Genomic DNA, 24333 nt, shown 5'->3' with positions numbered 1-24333 from the left:
TGCTGGCTTCTGATTCATTAATAGGCTTGTTAGTCCCTCCTTAGTACCGCCTTGTCTTCATTTGTAACCTCCCATGAGGACTGGCCTTTTTACGTCTCTTGTTACACCGTCTGTGTTATTAGTCTGTCGGCACTATTTTCTTTAGTGAGTTTTGTCTTGCTGCAGGCCTGACATGCTTCGCAGCAACAATCCGCGTGCCAGTGCGCTTTCACTTTCCAAGCAGCGCGGAACAATGGCGGCTGCTTCTTTGCACTGCCACCGGTCTCACATTTCGGAGAGTTTGAGCTATTCGTATTGTAAATGACAATAGATTAAACTCTCGCAAATGCACGACCTATTGCTTTACAAATATTTTTTGGGGGTTGTTTCCAAGCGCCCCATGTTGCGCTTGCATTTAATCGAGGCCACACCCCTTTCTTTAGACGCAGCTAGTCTAAAGAAAGGGGCGAGGCCTCTATTAAGTGCAAGAGCAGCAATGGGCGTTTGGAAACAAACAATATTTGCATATCAATAGGTCTGGCATGTGCAAGAATTTAAGCTATTGACATTTACATTGCCAATAGCTCAAAGTCACATAAATGCCAGAAATATTGCATTGCAAATGCTTGTTCACTCTCTCCCTTGCACAGACACTAACACTAAAGGATGACTGTGTTTCATTGTTCCCGATCACCAGTTAGAAAGATGAACAGTCATGTTTAGTTTCCCCTGCTTGAGAAATCTATTATTTTTAATATAAACTTAAAAGGGACTTACATCCCGCCTCCTTTCTTTCCTGGCTTCTCATTGGCTCCTGAGCGTGCCACTTGCCTTTCCTTCATGTCTATTGGCTGTACCATATTTTCCTGCATTTGCCAATGCTTGTCCCTCTTCTGATTCTCTTAGCAGTTTCCTGCCACCGAAATACTATTAACATCTGCTTTGATGGAACTATATTTCCATAACGTTTTGCCTTAAACTTTAAAAGCATATTTATATAACAATTTATCACCCAGAGAGCTGGAGTGATTTGCATAGAATCCCAGGATATTGCATGGTGCTCCCAAGACTCAAACTGGGATCCCCAGTTCTCGAGTCAGCAGCTCTGGCCGCTGTGCCACATCCTCTTCACTCCTGTGTTATTTGTCAGGGAGCTAGTTCCTTCTTCCAGACGATGGGTGATTGATGAATACAGCTCTTTATTCATTACATAGGCGAAACCAATGCATTACCAATGCTTGTTAAAAATTACCCTGGAGAAAACAAAGCTGTGTTCACAATTTGACAAACCTGACTTAGAGGCCCTGCCGATGAGGTCTGAAAAGAGGACGGTGGTTTTTAATCAACACAGTGATTATTTCAAGATAATACAGACACATAGTTGGAAAATTGGAGAAAAATGGAAGCATGGGGCATTTTTTTAGTTTTACCATAAAAAGCAGGCCAGAGTTTCCCAAGTCACCAGCTGATTTTTGGTGGTTGGGAGAGGTCTTGAATGATGTGAATGATGTGGCGATCAATAGCCGTAACCCCTTCCGTGCTCCCATCGACCAACGGCCGTCGCAAGCCCTGCCTGGCTAGTGCTGCGCACGTCCGTTGGCCGACGTGGCCCTGCCCACTCGTTAAAACCACCGCACCGTGGCGGAATTCGCGCTGCGGTTAAAACCTTTCTACTAGACCTCAATCTAATCCAAATCTGTGACAGCCCTACACATAACAAAGGAGATACCTTAGATCTTGTCATTGGTAAGCCTAACTCCATCCATCTGGATTCGATCCTCCCGTGTGATTGGACAAACCACTATTGCATCACCTTCCTCATCCTGGAGTCGGTAAGAGCTAGTAGAGCCCAAAACAATTGAAAAGTTTTCTATGGAACATCAACTCGTACGAGCTGACTGCTCTTTGTGATAACATATTGCCCCTTCCCATGAACTTGTCGGATGTCCATGACCTTACGGGCCACTATAACTGCTCAATGACTAATATATTAGATTCTATGACGCCATCACAGCTTAAAAGATTGTCCTCAACTCTCCAAACCTTGGTTTAATGATAGTCTTAATACCGAAAGAAGGAATTTACGACTTGCGGAAAGAGTGTGGTGATCCTATCCCTCTCTTGAACAGCTTTACCATCTGAGACCCCTAAGAAGCATCTACAATAAACGCATCAGAAGCGCGAAGGCCACCGTCTTCAGAAATCAACTAGAGCAAGCAAAAAAAGTCCAAAAAAACTGTTCAAAACTTTCAAGTCCCAAGCTAACAGTCATCATAATCTCTCGTCACTGAGTCAAGGGACATTGCCGAACTGCAAAGAATTTGCAGATTTCTTCACAGATAAAACGATTAAGATTAAAACTGAACTACGCTTTGCCCTTGATCACCTGTCGATCAGTCCACTGAATACCCTCCTTCCCCCTTGGTTGGATATCACTGACCCTGAGCAGCCCTACCTCCCCAAAAACAACGCATCCTGGAGTCTTCTCCAAACCTTGGATGAATGCACTATACGCAAAATGCTGAGGACTCTGAAAACTTCTAATCACTACAACGACCCCCTGCCATCGAACCTTTTCTACGAAGTTAGAACCTCCTTATTAACACTTTGGACCTAGATCGTCAATGCATCACTTCAGTGAGGTGCTATTCCAGATTGCCTAAAATGGAGTCAAGTTACCCCGATTCCAAAGGAACAGTCTGCTGATCCAACGGAACTCCATAACTTTCGCCCAATCTCGAACATACCCACCTTGGCAAAGCTCCTGGAGAAATGTGTGCTCAACCGAATCTGTAACCACATCGATCATTTCCAAATCCTGGATCAATGCTAATCTGGTTTGCACCCGGGCCATAGTACAGAATTTGTGTTAACTCACATTGTCGATGATGCGCTAAGAATGTTGGACCATAATGAGTCTTGCCTATTGATCCTTCTCGACCTTTCGTTAGCATTCGATACGGTCAAACACGATAACCTAATAGACCTCCTGGAACACAGGGATGGGGCTGGGCCGGTACTAAACTGGTTCTCTTCATTCGTTCATAACAGATCCCGAAGCTTCAAGGTGAACCAGTCCCTCTCTCATCCTTCTCCGGTCACGCTGGGGGTCCCACAAGGTTCAGCGCTCTCACCCACGCTCTTCGACCTGTTCATGGAGCCTCTGATAGACATTCTGAAATCATCCAGCATTCACTATCAAATGTACGCGGCTGATCCCCAACTATACCTGAAGATCGCCTCCCCGGAGGACATTTAGTCCCTCAACTCACTCCTGCTGGAAATAAGAAAGCTGGCCGACACGGAACCACCTGCGGCTAAATGCTCTCAAAACGGAATTCCTCCTAATTTCACCCCTCAAACAATCTCAGGTCATGGATCAATGGTTGAATCAGCTTACTGCTCTTAACTGTAGACCTCACCTCGTTGATTCGGTATCCTCTCTGTGTATTATGTTAGACAAAAGTCTGAACATGCAGAAGCACATCGGTACCCTCCACTTCAAGACCCCGCTGTACCTCGCTCGGAAACTGGAGCCATCGTGTGGTTCGAGAACCTCCAGATGCGCCAGCACCCTACGGCTCAAACCACAAAAATTCAAGAAAAGAAAAACCTACAATCGAGCATTCTCAGGTATAGCTCCGAGGATTTGGAACCCTCCCACACCCCCCCAAAGTCAGGGTGAACCCTTCCACTGCCCTCTTCAAAAAAGAAGTCGAAGGGCTCCTGATGAAGACATTTCTGCCTCGGACTGGCCACTCCATTTGATATGGAGGCCACAGCCGGTGATTGGTGGCCCAGCTGCCGGGGTCTCGGGAATACCGGACTTTACAAGACTGGAAATATTTCGAATTGTTGGTTCTGTTTTGTTTACTTGCACCCTTCTTGATGCATAAAGTGTAAAGCGCTCTGATACCCTCGGTGGTCATGTTCCCGCTATATAAAACTTTCAAAATAAATAAATAATTAAATGTAATGATCTCGAACAGCAGGGTTTAGTAGCAGGAAGGGGGCGGAATCACAAAGAGCAAAGTATCAATTTACACATTTATTTTTAAAAACTCGTCCCCAAAGAATTTGACAATTAGATAAACGCGGCAGCCACTCTGTCCTGGCGAGCTTAATGGGTCCCGGCGGGCTGAACTGAAACTCTCAGCAGGTACAGAGTCCTATGTCTACCCAGCATGCTCCGGGCGACAGGATACCTTTACACAACACCTGCACACCTGTGCAGTCTAGTCCAAGGCTGACTCAGCAAAGATTGCGCAGTGTCTGCGCCGCCGTACAGCCCGGGTGCACCGGGCCCATGGCACTGGTTTGTACTGTAGCCAGCTCAGCTGGTTACTGCTCTTGCTGCAGAGATACTGGCCACAAGTTAAAATCCTTCTCATGTAGCTGAGTGGGTTTTGACCCCGCTGCAAGGAGCCGCATATCTCTAGGCTCCTACCATTTTCTCTTAGTCTGTCCTTATTCTAAGGTCGCTAAACAGGAGTTACTTTCGGTAGCAATAAACATTCATCAGTCAGTGCTATATACATGGATATTAGTGGAATAATTCGGACAGACACACCGGGCATTCTTACATGCTGATTTCTTGCTTACAAACAAAACCTGGAAATGTTGGAAAGGTCAACCCCCCCCCCCCCCCCCCCACCTCCTCCCCTCCCCATCAGTGAAACTCTCTCTCACCCCCGCCCCTGGCTTTGGGGGGTACCTGGCTGCACTTGTAATTTTCCCATTCAAGCCGCGCTCAGAAGGGCCTGCGGTGTGGGGGGGGCGGGGGGGGCGGCGAGGCTGCCCCCACGGGGTGACCCCCGCAGAGAGAAAGGGGGGGCAGACCCCCCTGCCCCCACTGCAGCCGGGAGTGTGTGTGCCCCCTCCGAGGCCGGGAGAGCTGTGACTGGAGACCCACCACCGGGCGCTGCGCATAGCGCCCCGAAGCCACCCGGAGTGGATGGGGCGCTGCAGCATTGGCGGGGGGGGGGGGCGGGGGGTGCGAGTCGTCTCAAGAGCAGGCACAGCCTGGCACCGGGGGTGCCCGGGGACGCTGGACCCTCTCCCCACCACCCCCTCCCCTCCCCCTGGGCCCCCCTCACCTCTGCTCAGCGGGGGGGTCCCTGGAGAGAATCAGGCGCCTCCCACGACCCGGCGATGGGCGCAGCCACGTAACCGGTTTGGGCAGCCCGGTGGGTGGGGCGCTGTGAAGAGGAGGAGCCGGTCCAAACCCATTCACCCCTCCCGCACCCCAAATAAAATCTAACAGCAGAGCCACGACCCAACCCCGAACTGTGAGGGCTGGGGGGATCTGAGCCTCCTCACCCTTCCCCTGATGTACGTCACGTGGCAGGAGTCCTCTTTTAAAGGGACAGCTTCTGAGGGGGTTTAATAACTGCCTTATATAGCGTGGGGCTGTCTGCACCGGCTACGGTGGCCCGGAGGCAAGGCCAGCATCTCGGAGGTAGAGGGGGGGTGGGGGTGAGGGTTAGAGAGGCCTGGCACCGTCCACGGCCCCTACACCAGACACCACTGGCTTGACAAACCTTGGAGGAAAAACAATATATTTAATGTAAGACTACAACACCCAGAATGCATTAGGCTTACACTCAAAGTCCTGGACTGGGGACAGTGCCCATAATGACCTGTAGGGGGCTGATCTCTCCACCCTAAACCTCGGGTGAGCCGTGCCTGTGTGTTTTTCTGCCCACCCTGTGACGCCCCCCAGAGATCAGACACTGACCCCCCCCCCCCCCCAGGGGTCTGTCGGATTTCAAAATACTCACTCTGACAAAACCACTCGCAGGCTTCTGTTTTGAATGTCTTAAAACATGGGAAGTTTTGCAAAATACTGTTTTAAGCACCGCTCACAGTCTGCACTCCTTTCCCTCCCTATCCCCCCCCCTGTGCCCCTCCTCATATAATAATCAACACGAGACCGCATGATTGTTGGAGCATCTGAAGCTCACTCCCCACCCCAGCCCCCCAGTCTTACTGACCAAGCTCCCCCGTGTTTCTTTTTTTTTTTTTAAACACTGACTCCAGAACCCAGCGGCAGTCTTTGCTACACAGGCACAGCGGCACTTTGCTCACCTGCATACCAGCGCTCCAAGCCCACCTCTCGCCGCACCCGCTCCGCGGGTGCCGCTTCGACGTGAGCGCTGGACACCAGCTCAGCGGGGTACTTCTTGTGACGGTAAGGCGGCTGTGGGCGCGAGGCTTCAGCGGGGCTGCGAGCGTGCAGGGACTTCATTTTCCAGAAGTCCCTGCTAGACCGACGGAGAGCTTCCGGTCCGCTCTCCCTGCTGGCCCGCCCCCCACGCCCCCTATATTACTACTTCCGCCTCCCGCAGCGCGGGACGCAGCCCGGGCGAAGACAGGGCCGTTTGAGGCCGTTCGAGGTCTGAGCGGTCTGGTCTGGGCCCCCCCTCCTTCGCCCTGTCCCCGCAATCTGGTATTTGCGACTGTTTACTTTTGTTGTCCTGGCTGCTAGTTTTTGTTTGCCCACATGTGCACTCGTGTAACTCGCAATAGGGCGGCCAAGGGGGGGCTGGCCCAAAATGGGCCTATGGATGATTTCATTACACGGACGAATATTGCCATAGACCAGGAAATCAACAAACTGCAAACTAGAGTGTCCCTTGACTTGGAAGCTGCTAGGAAGCTGTCACTCGAATTTGCTACTCGTAAGAAATCCTCCCTTGGTCATATAGCATCTGCTACTACCCCTAATCGTGTTTACAATTCTGAGGGAGTTCTAACGTTGGCTGATGTTCACGATATTCCAGCTTCGCTCACCCCCTTCACACCTCTGTGTTGACTCGTTCTGCCTGAGGGCTTGCCCATCACTGTAGGTAGCCCTTCCGATCCCCCCATTTCTACTTCACACTCCTTAGATATTTCTCTTGCTTCCACTTCCTACGGTGGACTAGATAGTATTCCGGTTAATTCTAATAAGAGAAAGCGTTCCCCCAGTACAACCTCTCCACAGAAAAAGACCATAACCCAGGGGGGTAACTTGTCCATTGTTGCCAACACAACAGCTGATGGTAGCCCTGGAATGCCCTACATTTCCCCTCTGGCTCCTCGGTGCGATAATAACGTGGGGATAGCCCCTGTGGTACCTGGAAGCACTTTATCAACGGAGAGAACAGACCCTGTCTTGAATGACCAGGAAGGGAGGGAAAGGGAATTCATAGGAGTGGTTTGGGACACCCTAAAAAGTCTTCTATCTCCCCTGGATTTAAGGCTCTCTCGAATAGAGAACAACCTCCTAGAGATGGAGAAAAGCATTATTGCTCTGGCCACTCTTGGCCTGAGAGGCCTTGAACACCAGGGTTTGATAGACAATAACATGGCTCCCCAGGTTCCTACTCCCCCTCCCACAGTTATGCCTGGCTTGCCGCCTAACCCTATTGTGCCTTGTCCCACCCAGCCCATCCCTAAACCTCGCACCAAGCGAGTTGTTACCACAAACCCGGCATCCCAGCCTAGGGCCTATACTTCAAGCGCTCCCACCATTCAACCATATATTCGTACCAACTTGGCTGCCCCGAGAGCACAGAATCCCATTAGCTCTAGCCTTCGCCCTGCCCAGGTCTCTCAGAATAAATTCCCTACTCGTTCTTCTGGGGGTCCTCGTACCAAGAGTAATTTCCGAGGAGGATATATTGATCTTCCTCCTGAAGCCAATGATTATGTGGTGGTTTTGACGGGTGTCCCGGAAATAGAGAATGGCCAATACGAGCACCAGCATTCACTACACAACAAGGTCATGCATTGGCTCAATACCTACAGACCTATTCCCAATGGTAGGAGGAGCAGAGTTACAATGGTACGTAGAGTTCCGTGGGTGGGAACTACAAGGAAACTGACCCCCGGCGACTGCATAGTCGTAACCTTTGACGATGTCTTCACGGCCAATCATATCTGTGCCTGGGTGAGCCAAGATGGGGGCTCTTCTATTGCCCCGAGGCCTTTGTCATTCTTCTATCCACCCCGTGCTGCATGCCCACAGGGGGGTAATTGGTCTATGGTCCCCCAACAGCCCAGTTGGGGGTACCCTTTAAAGGAGCATAATCCAACTAGAGGCTGGCTCGGTATCACAACTTCAAATAGGTTTGGCAGCCTTGAGGATGTTGATTGACTCCTAACGTCTCCAGCACCAGTATCACTAATTAAATCTAATACCTCTTCGCTGGAAGCTGAGATCTCCCCTCTGCTGACTACCTTGGGCGTGACTAGTACTGCCCCTTCGATCCAGCCTATAACCCAGGTCTCCTCTCCACAGGGCCTGTTGCACCCTCCCACACCTGACAACACCATTAGCACTCCCACTGTCGTAAGCATGATAGCCCCTGATTTGTCGCCCCCTATAGCTCCTCCCCGGTCTATCTGGCTTGGCGGCATTCACGCTGCCTCCCCAGCTTCTGCCCCCCAGTCCTGCGAAACTTCGGCAGGCAACTCCCAGCTCAAGATCCTAAGCTGGAATGTGGCAGGGCTTGCTCGAAATTTCGACAAGCCAGACTGGAATTTCTTTGTGGAGCCCTTCGGGATTTGCCTCCTACAAGAAACCTGGTGCTTGGAGCCTTTGCACAGGGTCGGTTTCACGACGTACTCTGTGCCAGCCTCCAGGTCCAAAGGCAGTAAAGGCCGCCCTTCTGGGGGCCTTCTTATCTGGGTCAGTATTTCTCTGGGGTTCACTATAAAACACATAAATACCCAATCCCCAGATCTTTTGAGACTCACTATCCAGTGCCCGGGGGGCAGGACCTTAGAACTCTTCAATCTGTACCTCAGGGGGGCCAGGGTGGGGAACCACTCTCCTCTGTCTTCAACTGGAGTTGAAGAGGAGCTTAGTGGTTGTAACATTGACTCGCTCATTGTCTTGGCTGGGGATTTTAATTGCTGCTTCGAACCGCTGGCCAGCGAAGACATTTTGGACATCTGGGAGGATGATGTCAAGAGAGGCATCCCCTTGCTCGCTCTTGACCCCATCAAAAAATGGACACAGAAAGCCATTGATATCAATTATCTCTGCTTGGAATATGCCCTCAGAGCCACAAATGGCCGCTCCAAGTCAGACACTAGGGGTGCGCACACCTTTAATAGGGTGGGCCACACCTCGAGAATTGATTATATATTGCTAAATTACAACCTGTGGGAATACCTCCTTGATATGGTTGTCCACCAAACCACGGATAGTGACCATAATCCCTTGGTCCTATCACTTGCCCTCCCGTGGGAGACAGGGGATCCAGTATCACCCCGGTCCCTTTGGAAATCATCCCATGAAGTTGTTCCATCTAATTGTGGGAGGCGCTTGAAATGGGCTAAGGTTGCGTCAGACGAATCAAGGTTGGCCCAAGCAAGGACCATAATGATGGAAGCTAAGTGTCTCTTGGGTGCGCTGGATTCCGATAATGCCGTTCTTACGACATTTACGGAGACCATCGCATCACTTAGCAACCTGTTCTTAGTTCCTCAGGGGAGGGGCAGGGCTAAGCGGAGAACTGTGACCAAGGGTAGAGACCAATGGTACTCCCCCGCCTGCCGCCTGGCTAAAAGTGATCTTATTCGGGCAGTTAGTATGAAAGACCCGGCTCTGATCTCATTAGCTAGGAAAAAATATAAAAAAGCCCAAGCTGTGGCAAGGGATGCGCATGAGACCAATTTCTGGAGCGAACTAATGGATGCTGGCTCCAGAAAGGATTCAAGGGCTTTCTGGGCCTTGCTTAGAGGCAGGGATAGGCCTGTCGATTCACTGTTGACATGCAACATCACAGGGGATGCCTGGTTGGCTCATTTTTCAAAACTTTATTCCAACTCCCTGGGGGCCTTGGGCCAGAGTAGGGGTCCCAGTTATATAGTACCGGACAATGGCCATTACCCAGACCCCACGTTTTCACCTAAGGAGGTTGAAATAGCGATCAGGTGTATCGTGCCCAATAAGGCGGCAGGCCCGGATGGAGTCCCTGGTGACTTGCTTCGGAGTAATATAGAGGTGTGGAGTTTACTCATTGCCAAACTCCTGAACGAGGCCTTGGAGGGCGGTGGCTTCCCGGATTCATGGAGGGGTGCGGAAGTCGTCCCTATTTTTAAAAAAGGGTGTAGGGACGACCCTGCCAACTACCGACCTATAAGTCTGCTTGATTCCACCCAGAAGGTAGCAGGGAAGGTAGTTTTAGGGAGGATTCTGCAGTGGGCTGAGGAAATGCAGGTTTTGTCTGACTTTCAGGCCGGTTTCAGACCAGGAACTGGCACGATTGAGCAGACATTCCGTTTCCTAATGCTTTATTGGAAAGTGGTCAAACTGGGCAAAGGCAGTCTGTATCTCGCTTTTATTGATCTGCGGACTGCCTTTGACCTAGTCCCACGTAACCAACTGTGGGCCGTTCTTGAGGGCATGGGTATGCCCGCGTATCTGTTGGCACTAACCATTAAATTCCATGAAAGTAACTTTGCCCAAATCAGATGGGGTGCGCAGGGCCAAAAAACATCCCGCATCCCTGTAGACAGGGGTGTCCGCCAGGGGTGTGTGCTAGCCCCCACTCTGTTTTCATTATATCTAAACGGAGTGGTAGAGCACCTTCTCCAACTTCCAGCAGACGCACCTTCCCTGGCGGGCAGGAAGATACCAACACTCCTGTTTGCAGATGATACCCTGTTGATTTCGAAATCCCCGATGGGCCTCCAAACCCTGTTAACGAGGTTCCAGGGCTTCTGTGACGCCAGGGGCTTGGCTATCAACATCAGTAAAACCAAGTTCCTGGTGCTGAATCCCCCCAGGAAGACAGTCCACCCGCCATCTCTGGACTCAGTACCATTAGAAAGGGTTAGGGAATTCGATTATTTAGGAATCCGACTCTGTGACTCCATGGGTTGGAAGGCGCACCACCAAAAAATCATCCTGACTCATAGGAGGGTCACGGGCGCCCTATTAAAAGAACACCGTGCCTCATCCCTCAAACCTATCGGGGTGATATTAGATATCTATAAGGCAAAAGCTGTGAGTGCGGCACTGTATGGGGCTGAGTTGTGGGGTACCCAGAAATTTGACACTCTATCCCATCTGGAGAACAAATTCCACAAAGACTTAATGAGGATCCCTTATAGCTCCCCCACTCTCCCTCTCTTACTTGATACAGGTACACGACCTATAGCTGAGCAGGTCAAGCTACGTCCCCTTCTTTTGTGGGCCCGCATATGGAATGTCCCTGAACTTTCAAGTTACGCGGATGCACTACACGAACTTCTCTCAACCCCCGGTTGGTGTAAGATCGGTTGGCTCTTGGAAGTAAAGCGCCTTCTTTGTGAACTGGGTCTGGATGATGCTTGGGCCAATAGATCATCACCACCCAAACAATTGTTGAAGAAAATATTCTGGTCGTGGGTGGATAATGAGAGAGCAAACCACTCCAATTTATGTAGATCTGCTGTGGAGTTTTTGGTTATTAAATGCCGCCCTTCCAGAGAACCCTATCTCGATGTGATCTCTAACCCAATAGACAGGGCGTTGTATTTTAAATTTAGGGTCGGTGTTCTGCCCCTTGGTACAAGGACAGCAAATTGGAAACCACCTTGGCAAACTATAGCAACTTGCCCTTTTTGTACGAATAGGGATGAATTCATTCCCCATCTAATGTTTGAATGTCCAGCATATGCTGCTCCTCGTCGCAGATGGTTGAAACCGCTCTGTTTGAGGCTGGGTACTCGGTCATACTCAGAGGCCTTAAAGTCGCTAAGATCAGACCCTCACCCCCTGCTTGCTTGAGGCCTGGCAAAATTTTTGGGGTGGGCTTGGAGGATAAGATCCGCGAGGATAATGATCCTCCAGTAAGGGTACCAATCCACACTCCATCGGCCCCGCTGTTTATTGTTGTGTCCCTCTTCCTTCCTTAAGGATGATTAATTATGTGTCTGTATAAATGTTTTTAGACGGATGCTTTGCACTATTGTTGTATATTTTATATTGTCTTTTAGCGATCTGTTTGTCTTGATGGCCAAACTGTATAACTGTTTTTATTCTTGAATTTGTTTTTACTGTAACGCTTTTATGAAATGAAAAATATTTCGAAATAAAGCTATACAACAACAACAACAAATATCTTTATTAAAGATTTTTTTCCCCCACAATTTTATGCAAGAACAGAACATAACAATTAATAAAGAAAAGAGCCATCAAAAGAGAAATACTTTACAACCAATCAGGGCGTGTCAGCAAAAAAACAACCCCAAAAAACCCACTAATTTCTTATATTAAATCAATAAAAGAACAGATTACAGCCAGGAAAACAAAGCTAAATTGACAGAAAGAACACTGATAAAACCAGACAAAACAGATTATTAATGAATCTAACTCCCCTTGAATCCATTGCATTACAGGAGCCCAGATCGTCATACCATGCATTTTGTTTCTTTACATGAGTTAGTTTCACTTGTTAGAAAGGCGACCCCGGGGGAGGCAGAAGATGTCTGACTGACCTCCCCTAGGTCCACCTCTCCGCCGAGAAGTAGCCGAGCGTTATCGAGAGGCCTCCTGGGTGAGGGTCCTCTCCTAGGATCGTACAGCAGAGTAACCACACCACTACAAACGGACACCACACAAGAGGATAAGTTCTGAAGCTTTATCAAGAATAAAGGTTGCTTGTCTTCAGCGATATGTACAGGCAGATCGAGGGATCTGAAAAGTCTCGTAAACAAGGGACCGGGTAGCGGGACAGTCTCAGTACTGAGGAAGGTAGGGATACCCTGCGCACAGCTCTCAATCCTCGAGCCGGGGGGTTCCGAGAGGTCGAGTCACGGCAGCGCCAGCAGGACGCGACAGATGGTCTCTAACGGAGAGGGGGCCGCGGCAGCGCCAGCAGGCCTCGAGGAGGTTTCGGCAAAGATGGGCCGCGCCAGCAGGCTCCAAGGATGGTTCAGCGAAGATGGACCGCGGCAGCGCCAGCAGGCTCCAAAGATGGTTCAGCAAAGATGGACCGCGGCAGCGCCAGCAGGCTCCAAGGATGGTTCAGCGAAGATAGACCGCGGCAGCGCCAGCAGGCTCCGAAGATGGTTTCAGCGAGGTTGGGCCGCGCCAGCGCCAGCAGGGCTCCAAAGATGGTTCAGCAAAGATGGACCGCGGCAACACCAGCAGGCTCCAAAGATGGTTCAGCGAAGATAGACCGCGGCAGCGCCAGCAGGCTCCAAGGATGGTTCAGCTAAGATGGACCGCGGCAGCGCCAGCAGGCTCCAAAGATGGTTCAGCTAACATGGACCGCGGCAGCGACAGCAGGCTCCAAAGATGGTTCAGCTCCGATAGGCCGCGGCAGCGCCAGCAGGCTCCAAAGATGGTTCAGCTAAGATAGACCGCGGCAGCGCCAGCAGGCTCCAAGGATGGTTCAGCTAAGATAGACCGCGGCAGCGCCAGCAGGCTCCAAAGATGGTTCAGCGAAGATGGACCGCGGCAGCGCCAGCAGGCTCCAAAGATGGTTCAGCGAAGATAGACCGCGGCAGCGCCAGCAGGCTCCAAGGATGGTTCAGCGAAGATGGGCCGCGGCAGAGCCAGCAGGCTCCAAGGATGGCTCAGCTAAGATGGACCGCGGCAGCGCCAGCAGGCTCCAAAGATGGTTCAGCTAAGATAGACCGCGGCAGCGCCAGCAGGCTCCAAAGATGGTTCAGCGAAGATGGACCGCGGCAGCGCCAGCAGGCTCCAAAGATGGTTCAGCAAAGATGGACCGCGGCAGCGCCAGCAGGCTCCAAGGATGGTTCAGCTAAGATGGACCGCGGCAGCGCCAGCAGGCTCCAAAGATGGTTCAGCTAACATGGACCGTGGCAGCGACAGCAGGCTCCAAAGATGGTTCAGCTCCGATAGGCCGCGGCAGCGCCAGCAGGCTCCAAGGATGGTTCAGCTAAGATGGACGGCGGCAGCGCCAGCAGGCTCCAAAGATGGTTCAGCTAACATGGACCGCGGCAGCGACAGCAGGCTCCAAAGATGGTTCAGCTCCGATAGGCCGCGGCAGCGCCAGCAGGCTCCAAGGATGGTTCAGCTAAGATGGACCGCGACAGCGCCAGCAGGCTCCAAAGATGGTTCAGCTAAGATAGACCGCGGCAGCGCCAGCAGGCTCCAAAGATGGTTCAGCGAAGATGGACCGCGGCAGCGCCAGCAGGCTCCAAAGATGGTTCAGCAAAGATGGACCGCGGCAGCGCCAGCAGGCTCCAAAGATGGTTCAGCGAAGATAGACCGCGGCAGCGCCAGCAGGCTCCAAGGATGGTTCAGCGAAGATAGGCCGCGGCAGCGCCAGCAGGCTCCAAGGATGGTTCAGCTAAGATGGACCGCGGCAGCGCCAGCAGGCTCCAAAGATGGTTCAGCTAAGATGGACCGCGGCAGCGCCAGCAGGCTCCAAGGATGGTTCAGCTAAGATGGACCGCGGCAGCGCCAGCAGGCTCCAAAGATGGTTCAGCTAACATGGACCGCGGCAGCGACAGCAGGCTCCAAAGATGGTTCAGCTCCGATAGGCCGCGGCAGCGCCAGCAGGCTCCAAGGATGGTTCAGCTAAGATGGACGGCGGCAGCGCCAGCAGGCTCCAAAGATGGTTCAGCTAACATGGACCGCGGCAGCGACAGCAGGCTCCAAAGATGGTTCAGCTCCGATAGGCCGCGGCAGCGCCAGCAGGCTCCAAGGATGGTTCAGCTAAGATGGACCGCGGCAGCGCCAGCAGGCTCCAAAGATGGTGCAGCTAAGATGGACCGCGGCAGCGCCAGCAGGCTCCAAAGATGGTTCAGCAAAGATAGACCGCGGCAGCGCCAGCAGGCTCCAAAGATGGTTAAGCTAAGATGGACCGCGGCAGCGCCAGCAGGCTCCAAAGATTTGACTCATTTCCCGGTGTGGATTCACCGGTGGCGGCCATCTTGGGGCGGTCGGGGCTCACAGCGCGCTCTAGTCGTCAAAAGGACGCTAGAAGCCTTTAAATGGAGGTCACGCTGACGCGCAGCGGACACGCGCAGCGGGAACGCCGGAATAACGCCGGAGTTACGCCAGAGTTCAGCCCGTCTGCGCCCGTCCGCGCTGAGGACGGGCTGGACTCTGGACCATCGTTCCTTCATTTTGAGGTACCTTTTTACTATTCTATATTAGAGCTATTAGCCCTTAAGCCTGACATTTTACCCTGTACCCACAAATTCTCTCCTGAGGGTATTCGGCACTCCTCTTGTTGTCATACGTGTGACTCTGCCGTTTTACCCCCTATGCTCCCCTTATCAGCACACAGGAGCAGCTTCAGCTCCTCTGAGAGTCCAATAATAAAGAATGGATTTTTGATCAATGCTAGGTCCATCATTAAGAACAATATTGCCTTCCATGAGTTTGTGACAGATAGGAAGCCGGAGTGGATGTTTGTTACTGAAACTTGGGCTTCTGAGTCCTCTGGTCACGATCTTTTAATGGCCATTCCTGAAGGGTACAATCTGTTTCGATATGACAGACTCAGACGAAGAGGAGGTGGATTGGCCATTCTTTGCAGTATTGCTTTGCAATGTACGATTAAACCTCTGACTTCAGTCTCGGACTCTTTTGAGGCCCTACATTTTTCAATATTATGTGCCCCTTCGGTCTCCTTCTCTGGAATCCTTTTATATAGACCCCCTGGTTCCAGAGCATCATTTACCGAGGATCTTCTTAGAATCCTTGAACCATATTTCGGTAACCCTCGCCTGGCCATCCTTGGAGACTTTAATTTCCATCTGGATAATTTGGAGGACCATGATTCCACCAGGTTGGTGGATGCGCTGGCGGCCTGTGATTGTATCCCACTTGTAAAGACTCCTACACATCGGGCGGGCCATATTTTGGACGGAGTCTTTACCAATGATGATAGACTATCTGTAGACACTCCGGTATCCTTAGTATGGTCTGATCATCTCGCCATTCCTCTTCAGATGACTTATTCTCTGGAAGGAAAGATTGATCCTTGCAATTTTAATAGAGGACCAAAGAGGAGCTTTAAAAACTTTACGAATGATGCTGTTGCACCATTTATAAACAATGACAGCTACTCTGTTTCAGGGGATGTGGATGAAGGAGACGAACTATTCTCTGATTCGATCTCCAGGGCGGTGGACGAACTAGCTCCATTGTCTTATAGATACTCTGCGCGCCGTAAACCCACTGCTCCCTGGTATACGGAATCTCTTAGACTTCTACGACAGGGATGCAGAAGACAAGAGAGGAAATGGAGGAAAAACTGGGATCCACAGGATAGGGTATTACATAAGAAATTGCTAGTTGACTATAAGTCCTCGGTCATTAAAGAAAAACAGCTATATTTTACCAATCTCACTACTTCCCTTACCTCTTCTAGTGAGATATTTAAGATCGTGGACTCACTTTGTACTCTTCAGGTGCCGGATCCAGTAGTGGGCTCACAGGAGCTTTGCGATAACATATCAGAGTTCTTCTATAAGAAGATTGATGATATCTATACGGCTCTGGAAACGCAAAGAACTAATATGGATGATTCCTCTTTTCAAATCCTGAAGAGCTTGGAAGCCTGGTCTAGTGACCATGCTAACACCCTAACGGACTTTCCGCCCCTTACTTTGGATAAACTTGACAATCTTCTTGATAGGATCAAATCCTCATCCCCTCTGGACCCATGTCCTCTGAAAATCCTGAAGGATTGCAGAGCCACTTTGTTGCCACCTTTGCTAGAGGTGATGAATGGATCTATCACCCAAGGCATCTTCCCTTTATCGTGGAAGAGGGCGATAGTTAAGCCATTACTCAAGAAGCCCACGCTGGACCCGGAACAGCTGAAAAACTTTAGACCTATTTCGCTGTTACCCGCTCCCGCAAAAATACTTGAGTCTCACCTCAATTGTCATCTTTCTACTTTTCTTGACTCATCTGGGTATCTTGATGGATCCCAACATGGCTTTCGCAAAGTCCATAGTACGGAGTCTGCGTTGACCATGGTGTTAAACAACATCCGTATGAAGGTAGATGCCGGACACACTACGGTATTGGTCCTTTTGGACCTTACCGCAGCATTTGATACCCTGTCTCCTTCCATTTTAACATCCCGGTTGAGGGAGGCAGGGATCTCAGGTGTGGCTCTTAACCTTCTGCACTCTTTTTTACAACATAGAGAGCAGAGAGTCAAGCTCGGCGAATTTCTATCCCCCTTCAAATCCTTGCAATGTGGGGTGCCCCAAGGGTCGGCCCTGAGTCCGACCCTATTTAACATTTATGTTGCACCGCTTGCGAGGCTAGTAAAATCTCAGGGGATGGAAGTGGTGTCATACGCCGATGACACTCAAATTATGGTGTCATTAGCCCACTCAGTATCTACATCCGCCGCCAACTTCAGAATCTGTATGCAGACAGTATCTGACTGGATGCTTCAGAATTCTCTGAAGTTGAACGGCGATAAAACTGAGATCCTGGTCTTTGGCAAGGACCAGGATATCTGGTCTACTGAGTGGTGGCCGTCTGCGCTGGGAACTTGTCCTTCTCCCTCCCAGTCAGCCAGAAATCTCGGCGTTATCTTTGACACCTCGCTGTCTATGACCCTACAGGTTAATCGCACGGTCGCTACCTGCTGGGGAGTCATAAAAATACTCAGGAGAATTCTTCATTATCTTTCTCTCCCAGCACGGAAGCAGATAGTAGTGGCATTGGTGGGCTCCAGGTTGGATTACTGCAATGCACTCTATGCAGATGCCAACAAGGGGCTCACCCAGCGGCTACAAATTGTACAAAATGCTGCGGCCCGTTTTGTCCTAGCACTTCCCAATACTTCTTCTGCCACTATGGCCAGAAAGACTCTTCACTGGCTTCCTATTCAACTGAGGATCTCGTTTAAGATTCTTTGCTTAGCTTATAGAGCTCTGTCAGAAAGATCTACGCACCCTTTAAGCGCCTTGCTTACTCCCTACCAGCCGGGGAGAGCGCTTAGATCTGCTGAGTTGAACCTGTTGGTCGTCCCTCGAGCCAAAAGAGCACGATGGGGAGATAGGGCATTCTCAATTGTTGCACCAAAGCTGTGGAACTCTCTCCCCCAAGATATTAAGACACAGTCCTCTCTCTCCTCTTTTAAAAAGGCGCTTAAAACCTGGTATTTCGTCAAGGCCTACCCGCAATAGTTGTATAGCTGTATAGTGGTATTTTTAACAGCTGTTACTATTTGGTTATGCGCCTTGACGCCCATTGGGCTTAGTTGCGCCATAGAAATTGCCTTTAATAATAATAATAATAAGATGGTTCAGCTCCGATAGGCCGCGGCAGCGCCAGCAGGCTCCAAGGATGGTTCAGCGAAGATGGACCGCGGCAGCGCCAGCAGGCTCCAAGGATGGTGCAGCGAAGATGGACCGCGGCAGCGCCAGCAGGCTCCACAGATGGTTGCAGGTTTCAGGGTAATGAGTTCTTCTCGGGGTCAGCCGCGACAGCGTCAGCAGGGCTCTTGACTCCAGGATACAACTGCCGTCCTACTCCAGGGTTGGTCCAGATATAGGACTGGAGTCCTTTGATGTCCGGACCCTCGCGCCTGGGGGTCAGAGGGGCCGGGATGGTGGTGTTGAGAGACCCAGCAGGGGGGTGGAGCCAGCGCCCAGGGAGGCCGGAGGGCGATCGATACCAGGCGTCCGGGGACGGCTGGAGGGCCATCGAAACTCCCCTCCTCTTGGATCCGTTGAGTGGCCACTCTACCACCCGGGGGGATCTTGGTGCCTCGATGTCGGGGCTTCGCTGGGGCCTTGGCCGGGGCCGAGGCCACGGGCTCGGGACGTGATGGGCCCAAGATGGAGACGGGCGAGGCCACGTTCTCGGGACGTGATGGGCCCAAGCTGGAGTCGGGCCTGTAGGAGTGATCCGGAGGGGTAGCCGGACCGGCAGTGGTGGGGCGTGCAGGGTACGCCATGTTCCTGGGGGGAGAGCCGTGGTTTGCTAGGGTTGTTGCTCTCCTCGGTAGTTCATGTCGGGTCGTGCTCAGGGGGTGACCGTGGCTCGATGGAGGGCCGATGTCGTCCTGGGCCCGCCATGCGGGAGGGGTAGGACCACGCCAGGAGGCCGGGTCCAACATCACTGTATTGAGAAGCATTTATTAGAGGGTATGTTTTTTAAACATGAACTTAGAAACATTCATACGCCCCCGCCCCCCCCACTCTGACCTGGACGGCATTCGTGAACCCAGAGCCCAGTCAGTAATCAGGCGTCCACAGACTCAGCTTACCTGGCCCAGGAGGCACAGACCAAGCAAGATTATAGCCTTTTTTTTATGTTTAACCCCTTCGACGCTCATGACGAGCTCAGCTCATCATGAGGTACGCCTGTCGTACGCTCATGACGAGCTGAGCTCGTCATGAACCGCGGGATTCCGTATTCTTCAACGCACAGCGGTAAAACGCTTAGCGCGGATGCAGTTAAGAGATTTCTATTGACATTTTTGCAAATACAATACATAAGCCATATGAAGACAAATGCTTAACTAACTAAAATAAAACATAAGGTATATGACATATGGAAAGAGAAAATATATGAGGATGATGAGAAAGAAAGAGATAGGAAGATAGTAAAGAAGAGAGAAGGAATAAAAGGAGAAAGGAAAGGGAAAGGAAGGCAGATGAAGATCATATAAGTGGGGAATATTTGCAGTAAAGGAAGAGATACATTTCAACAAAAGGGAGAGGTGGAAGAAAGGTAGGTAGTAAAAGGAAGCCAAAGGAGATCAGATTTAGTTTTTACAGAAACAGAAGAGGAAGCAGCAGCAATCCTTTGTTCATCACAAATAAAGTTCCACCAGGTAAGTACAGACAATTTAGAGTTATCCTTCCAGGAGGATAAAATAACTTTAAAAGCTAGAGCAATGAAAAGATCAAGTAATCTTGCAGTGGAAGATACAATATCGATATCAGGTGATAAAGAACCTAAGAAAACATTCGTTAGTGATAAAGACGTAGTACAATTAAACATCGGTATGCAAATATTCCAAACCGAATTCCAAAAGGATAAAACAGAGGGACATTCCTATAGCTGATGTTTAAGCGTGCCCATTTCCTCAGAACATGACCAACAAAGTGGGGAAGATGATGGTGAGAACTTACAAATACTAACAGGAGTAATAATAACTCTATGGTGAATAAAAAACAAAGATTGAGTAATACGGGCAGAAGCAGAAACTTTAAACATTCTGGACCATAGTCTGTCCCATGTTATAACAGGAAGGGAAACGGATAGGTCAGTTTCCCAAGCAATCTCAATATGTGATTTAGAACGAACTAAGACATTTGATAACAGTAATTTATATACAAGATGGCAGATGGTGTCCCGAACAAGTAATGATCCTTTATGGCTCTATGTGTTGTTCCAAAGTCACGTACGGGGCAGAGGTATGGGGCTTTGTGAATATTAACCAACTACAGCGGGAGGAAAACAAATATCTACGATCAATTTTGAAAATCCCAAAGAGTACCCCAGCTGTTATAGCACATAGAGAATTAGGGAGGCCATACCACGAAGATTTGGTGAAGCTTAGACCCATCTTGGCCTGGTTGAAAATCTGGACAAACCCCGAGGCTTCCCTAAGTAGGCAAATTCTAAGTGATTGCCTCGGAAGGGACAAAAGTATGAGTATTCCATGGCTCAATTATGTAAAGGCCAGTTTGGAAAACCTCGGCTATAAGAATTTATTTACTGATTCTGCAGCAATTGTATCTCAGGATAAAGCGATTATAAAGAGAGCTTTTTTGGCCCAGAGAATAACACGGAGAGCGGAGACCGAAGGGTCCAAACGTACTGTGAGTGCCCATAGTCTTGTCAAAAGTACCGAGGGAATGAAACCATACCTATACCTTATGTATAATGCCCAGGATAGGTTTTTAATGTGTTGTTTTAGGCTCAATTTATTACCATATTTATTGGCATCTCCACCTAGTTTTTTATCTTCAATTGAGCAGAAGGGAGCCGGCGGCTGCGACAATAAGTCTCCGCAGGACTCCCTTCATTTTGTACTACTGTGTTCTTTTTATTCAATGCCTAGGCGTAGATTCTTGGTAGGAATTCTAAAACAAGCTAAATTGACACATGCTAAAGCTGCTTTACTTTTTCTGCAACAAGCGATTGACCCACTGACATTATGTTGTATCATGAATTTTATTAAAGTAGCGGTCCGATTGAGGGTAACTAGAGGGGGGGACTGATTCATACAACCGCAATGAATTTATATTGCTTACCTTTTTTAAAAACAGTTTGTACTACAAGCAGGGTTCTGATAATGATTTAATTGTATTTTAATCATTTGTATATATGTGCTTTTATGGTGTTTTTTAATCATCGAATAAAGAACTCTTGACTTGACTATACAAGAGCAGCTTTAGGTAGTTGAGTCGTAAATAAAGGGTATAAAGGTGTAAAGGGAGTAATAGGCGGAGAGATAGAAGGCAGTGCGAGTGTAGATAAATGAGATTGTATGGAAGTTGTGATGATGGGACACCCCCGCGCCGCACGGCCACCAGCTGCTGCGTGTGCCCCTGCCCTGCCACCTCTGCCTCGCTGCCGCTGACCACGCCCCCTCCGGCGTGCTCCGCGATCGCCTGCCGGCTCTCCTGTTACTGCTGCTAGGTGTTGTCTTTTGCCTTGTTTTTGCCGCCATTTGTGCCTGTTTTTAGTAATTTTGTTGTGCCTGTGTTTACGTTTTCCTTCCTTGTTGTCCGCCTACCTCGCCGCCCTCCGCTCTCCCTTCCCGCCACCACCGCTTTCCCACGCCCCTTTTCTCTTCTGTACCCTCCCCGCTCCCGCCTCCCAGCTGCTCCGCCCACCCGCGCACTTGGCCTTAAATGGCGACCGTGCGACGCAGGTGAGTGTGACCCACTTGTGGGACACCCCCGCGCCGCACGGCCACCAGCTGCTGCGTGTGCCCCTGCCCTGCCACCTCTGCCTCGCTGCCGCTGACCACGCCCCCTCCGGCGTGCTCCGCGATCGCCTGCCGGCTCTCCTGTTACTGCTGCTAGGTGTTGTCTTTTGCCTTGTTTTTGCCGCCATTTGTGCCTGTTTTTAGTAATTTTGTTGTGCCTGTGTTTACGTTTTCCTTCCTTGTTGTCCGCCTACCTCGCCGCCCTCCGCTCTCCCTTCCCGCCACCACCGCTTTCCCACGCCCCTTTTCTCTTCTGTACCCTCCCCGCTCCCGCCTCCCAGCTGCTCCGCCCACCCGCGCACTTGGCCTTAAATGGCGACCGTGCGACGCAGGTGAGTGTGACCCACTTGTGGGACACCCCCGCGCCGCACGGCCACCAGCTGCTGCGTGTGCCCCTGCCCTGCCACCTCTGCCTCGCTGCCGCTGACCACGCCCCCTCCGGCGTGCTCCGCAATCGCCTGCCGGCTCTCCTGTTACTGCTGCTAGGTGTTGTCTTTTGCCTTGTTTTTGCCGCCATTTGTGCCTGTTTTTAGTAATTTTGTTGTGCCTGTGTTTACGTTTTCCTTCCTTGTTGTCCGCCTACCTCGCCGCCCTCCGCTCTCCCTTCCCGCCACCACCGCTTTCCCACGCCCCTTTTCTCTTCTGTACCCTCCCCGCTCCCGCCTCCCAGCTGCTCCGCCCACCCGCGCACTTGGCCTTAAATGGCGACCGTGCGACGCAGGTGAGTGTGACCCACTTGTGGGACACCCCCGCGCCGCACGGCCACCAGCTGCTGCATGTGCCCCTGCCCTGCCACCTCTGCCTCGCTGCCGCTGACCACGCCCCCTCCGGCGTGCTCCGCGATCGCCTGCCGGCTCTCCTGTTACTGCTGCTAGGTGTTGTCTTTTGCCTTGTTTTTGCCGCCATTTGTGCCTGTTTTTAGTAATTTTGTTGTGCCTGTGTTTACGTTTTCCTTCCTTGTTGTCCGCCTACCTCGCCGCCCTCCGCTCTCCCTTCCCGCCACCACCGCTTTCCCACGCCCCTTTTCTCTTCTGTACCCTCCCCGCTCCCGCCTCCCAGCTGCTCCGCCCACCCGCGCACTTCGCCTTAAATGGCGACCGTGCGAACGCGCAGCGGTCACGCGCAGCGGGCGCGCCGATTGTGCGCCGAAGGCGCGCCAAAGGTAAGCCCGTCTGCGCCCGTCCGCGACCGGATCGCGACCAGCGCCAGGACCCCTGGTCCCCACCGACGGAAGCCGACCCGACGAACCTACACCGCCGCCGATCTCACCGCACTCAACACCGGCCGCATCCCAGGATGTCATCGAGCCGCCCCGAAGCACACCCACGGACCCTTCAGCTGCCACGCCTGCAAGTTCACCTGCATCCGGACCTTCCCTGCACCCGCCAAGCCGAACACCAGCAGCAACCACCTCAAGTGCATCCTGCTCAACACCCGCTCCGTCCACAGACACGCCGTAGAACTCTGGAACCTCCTCGACACCACCTCCCCTGACGTGGCCTTCCTCACCGAGACCTGGATGAACGCCTCCTCAGCCCCAGACATCGCCATCGCCATCCCGGAGGGCTACAAGATCATCCGGAGGGACCGCACCGCCAACCAGACGGGAGGAGGCATCGCCATCATCCACAGAGACACCATCCGCATCTCGACCAACACCGACGACACCCTAACCACCGCTGAACACCTGCACTTCCAGATCCACACCAACCCGAAGACCACCCTCCGAGGCACCCTGATCTACCGACCCCCGGGTCCACGCACACGATTCAGCGAGGACATCGCCGACTTCGCCAGCCCGCATGCCCTCCCCTCCGCCGACTACATCCTCCTGGGGGACCTCAACTTCCACCTGGAGAACAACAGCGACCGCAACACCATCAGCCTGCTCGACAACCTCGCCAACCTCGGACTCAAGCAACTGGTGACCACCCCCACCCACCTCGCCGGACACACACTCGATGCCGTCTTCTCATCCAGCAAAGACGTCATCTTCAGCCACACAACAGGACTCCACTGGACGGACCACAGCTGCGTCCACTTCAGCTTCAAAAGAACGACGATCCACCAACACCAGCAACAGGTTGCCCGAAGAAGCTGGAACAAGATCACAGCCGACCAGCTCACCGCTTCCTTGAGCCAGCACCCCCCCGCCAGCTCAGCGAACCCCAGCCAGGCCGCCGACAACCTCACAAAGTGGATCAACAACAGCGCGGACGAACTCGCCCCTCTGAGAACCCCGCCCAGCAGACCCTGCAGCAGAAAAACACCATGGTTCACCGACGAACTCAAGAGCTCCAAGAAGAACTGTCGAGCCCTCGAGAAAGTCTGGAGAAGGGAACCAATGACGGACAACATGACCACCCTCAAGCTCGCCACCCGGAAACACCACCAACTGATCCGCGCCACCAAGAAAAATACATACAAGGACCGGCTGGACAACAACGCACACGACAGCAAGGAACTCTTCAAC

At 51.5% G+C, this 24333-nt stretch overlaps 1 protein-coding gene across 4 annotated transcripts in view; it reads right to left on the bottom strand.

The window, feature by feature from the left end:
- Window positions 1-24333, bottom strand: part of SLC43A3 (solute carrier family 43 member 3) — a 419431-nt gene that overhangs the window by 197095 nt on the left and 198003 nt on the right. Inside the window, exon 1 of one of the 4 annotated variants that reach the window (XM_078674262.1) lies at window positions 6067-6289. The exons of 2 other annotated variants lie outside the window; for them this stretch is intronic. The gene's annotated coding sequence lies outside the window, so the exon portion shown is untranslated. Of the gene's footprint in view, window positions 1-5075; window positions 5263-6066; window positions 6290-24333 lie in introns of those variants that run through there. One more of the 4 variants, XM_078674270.1, reaches the window with a different exon arrangement.

This window comes from Lissotriton helveticus, chromosome 1_1, assembly GCF_964261635.1.
Source record: "Lissotriton helveticus chromosome 1_1, aLisHel1.1, whole genome shotgun sequence".
NCBI lineage: Eukaryota > Metazoa > Chordata > Amphibia > Caudata > Salamandridae > Lissotriton > Lissotriton helveticus.
The sequence above is the reverse complement of the archived record's forward strand: the minus strand, read 5'-3'. Positions and strand labels throughout refer to the sequence as shown.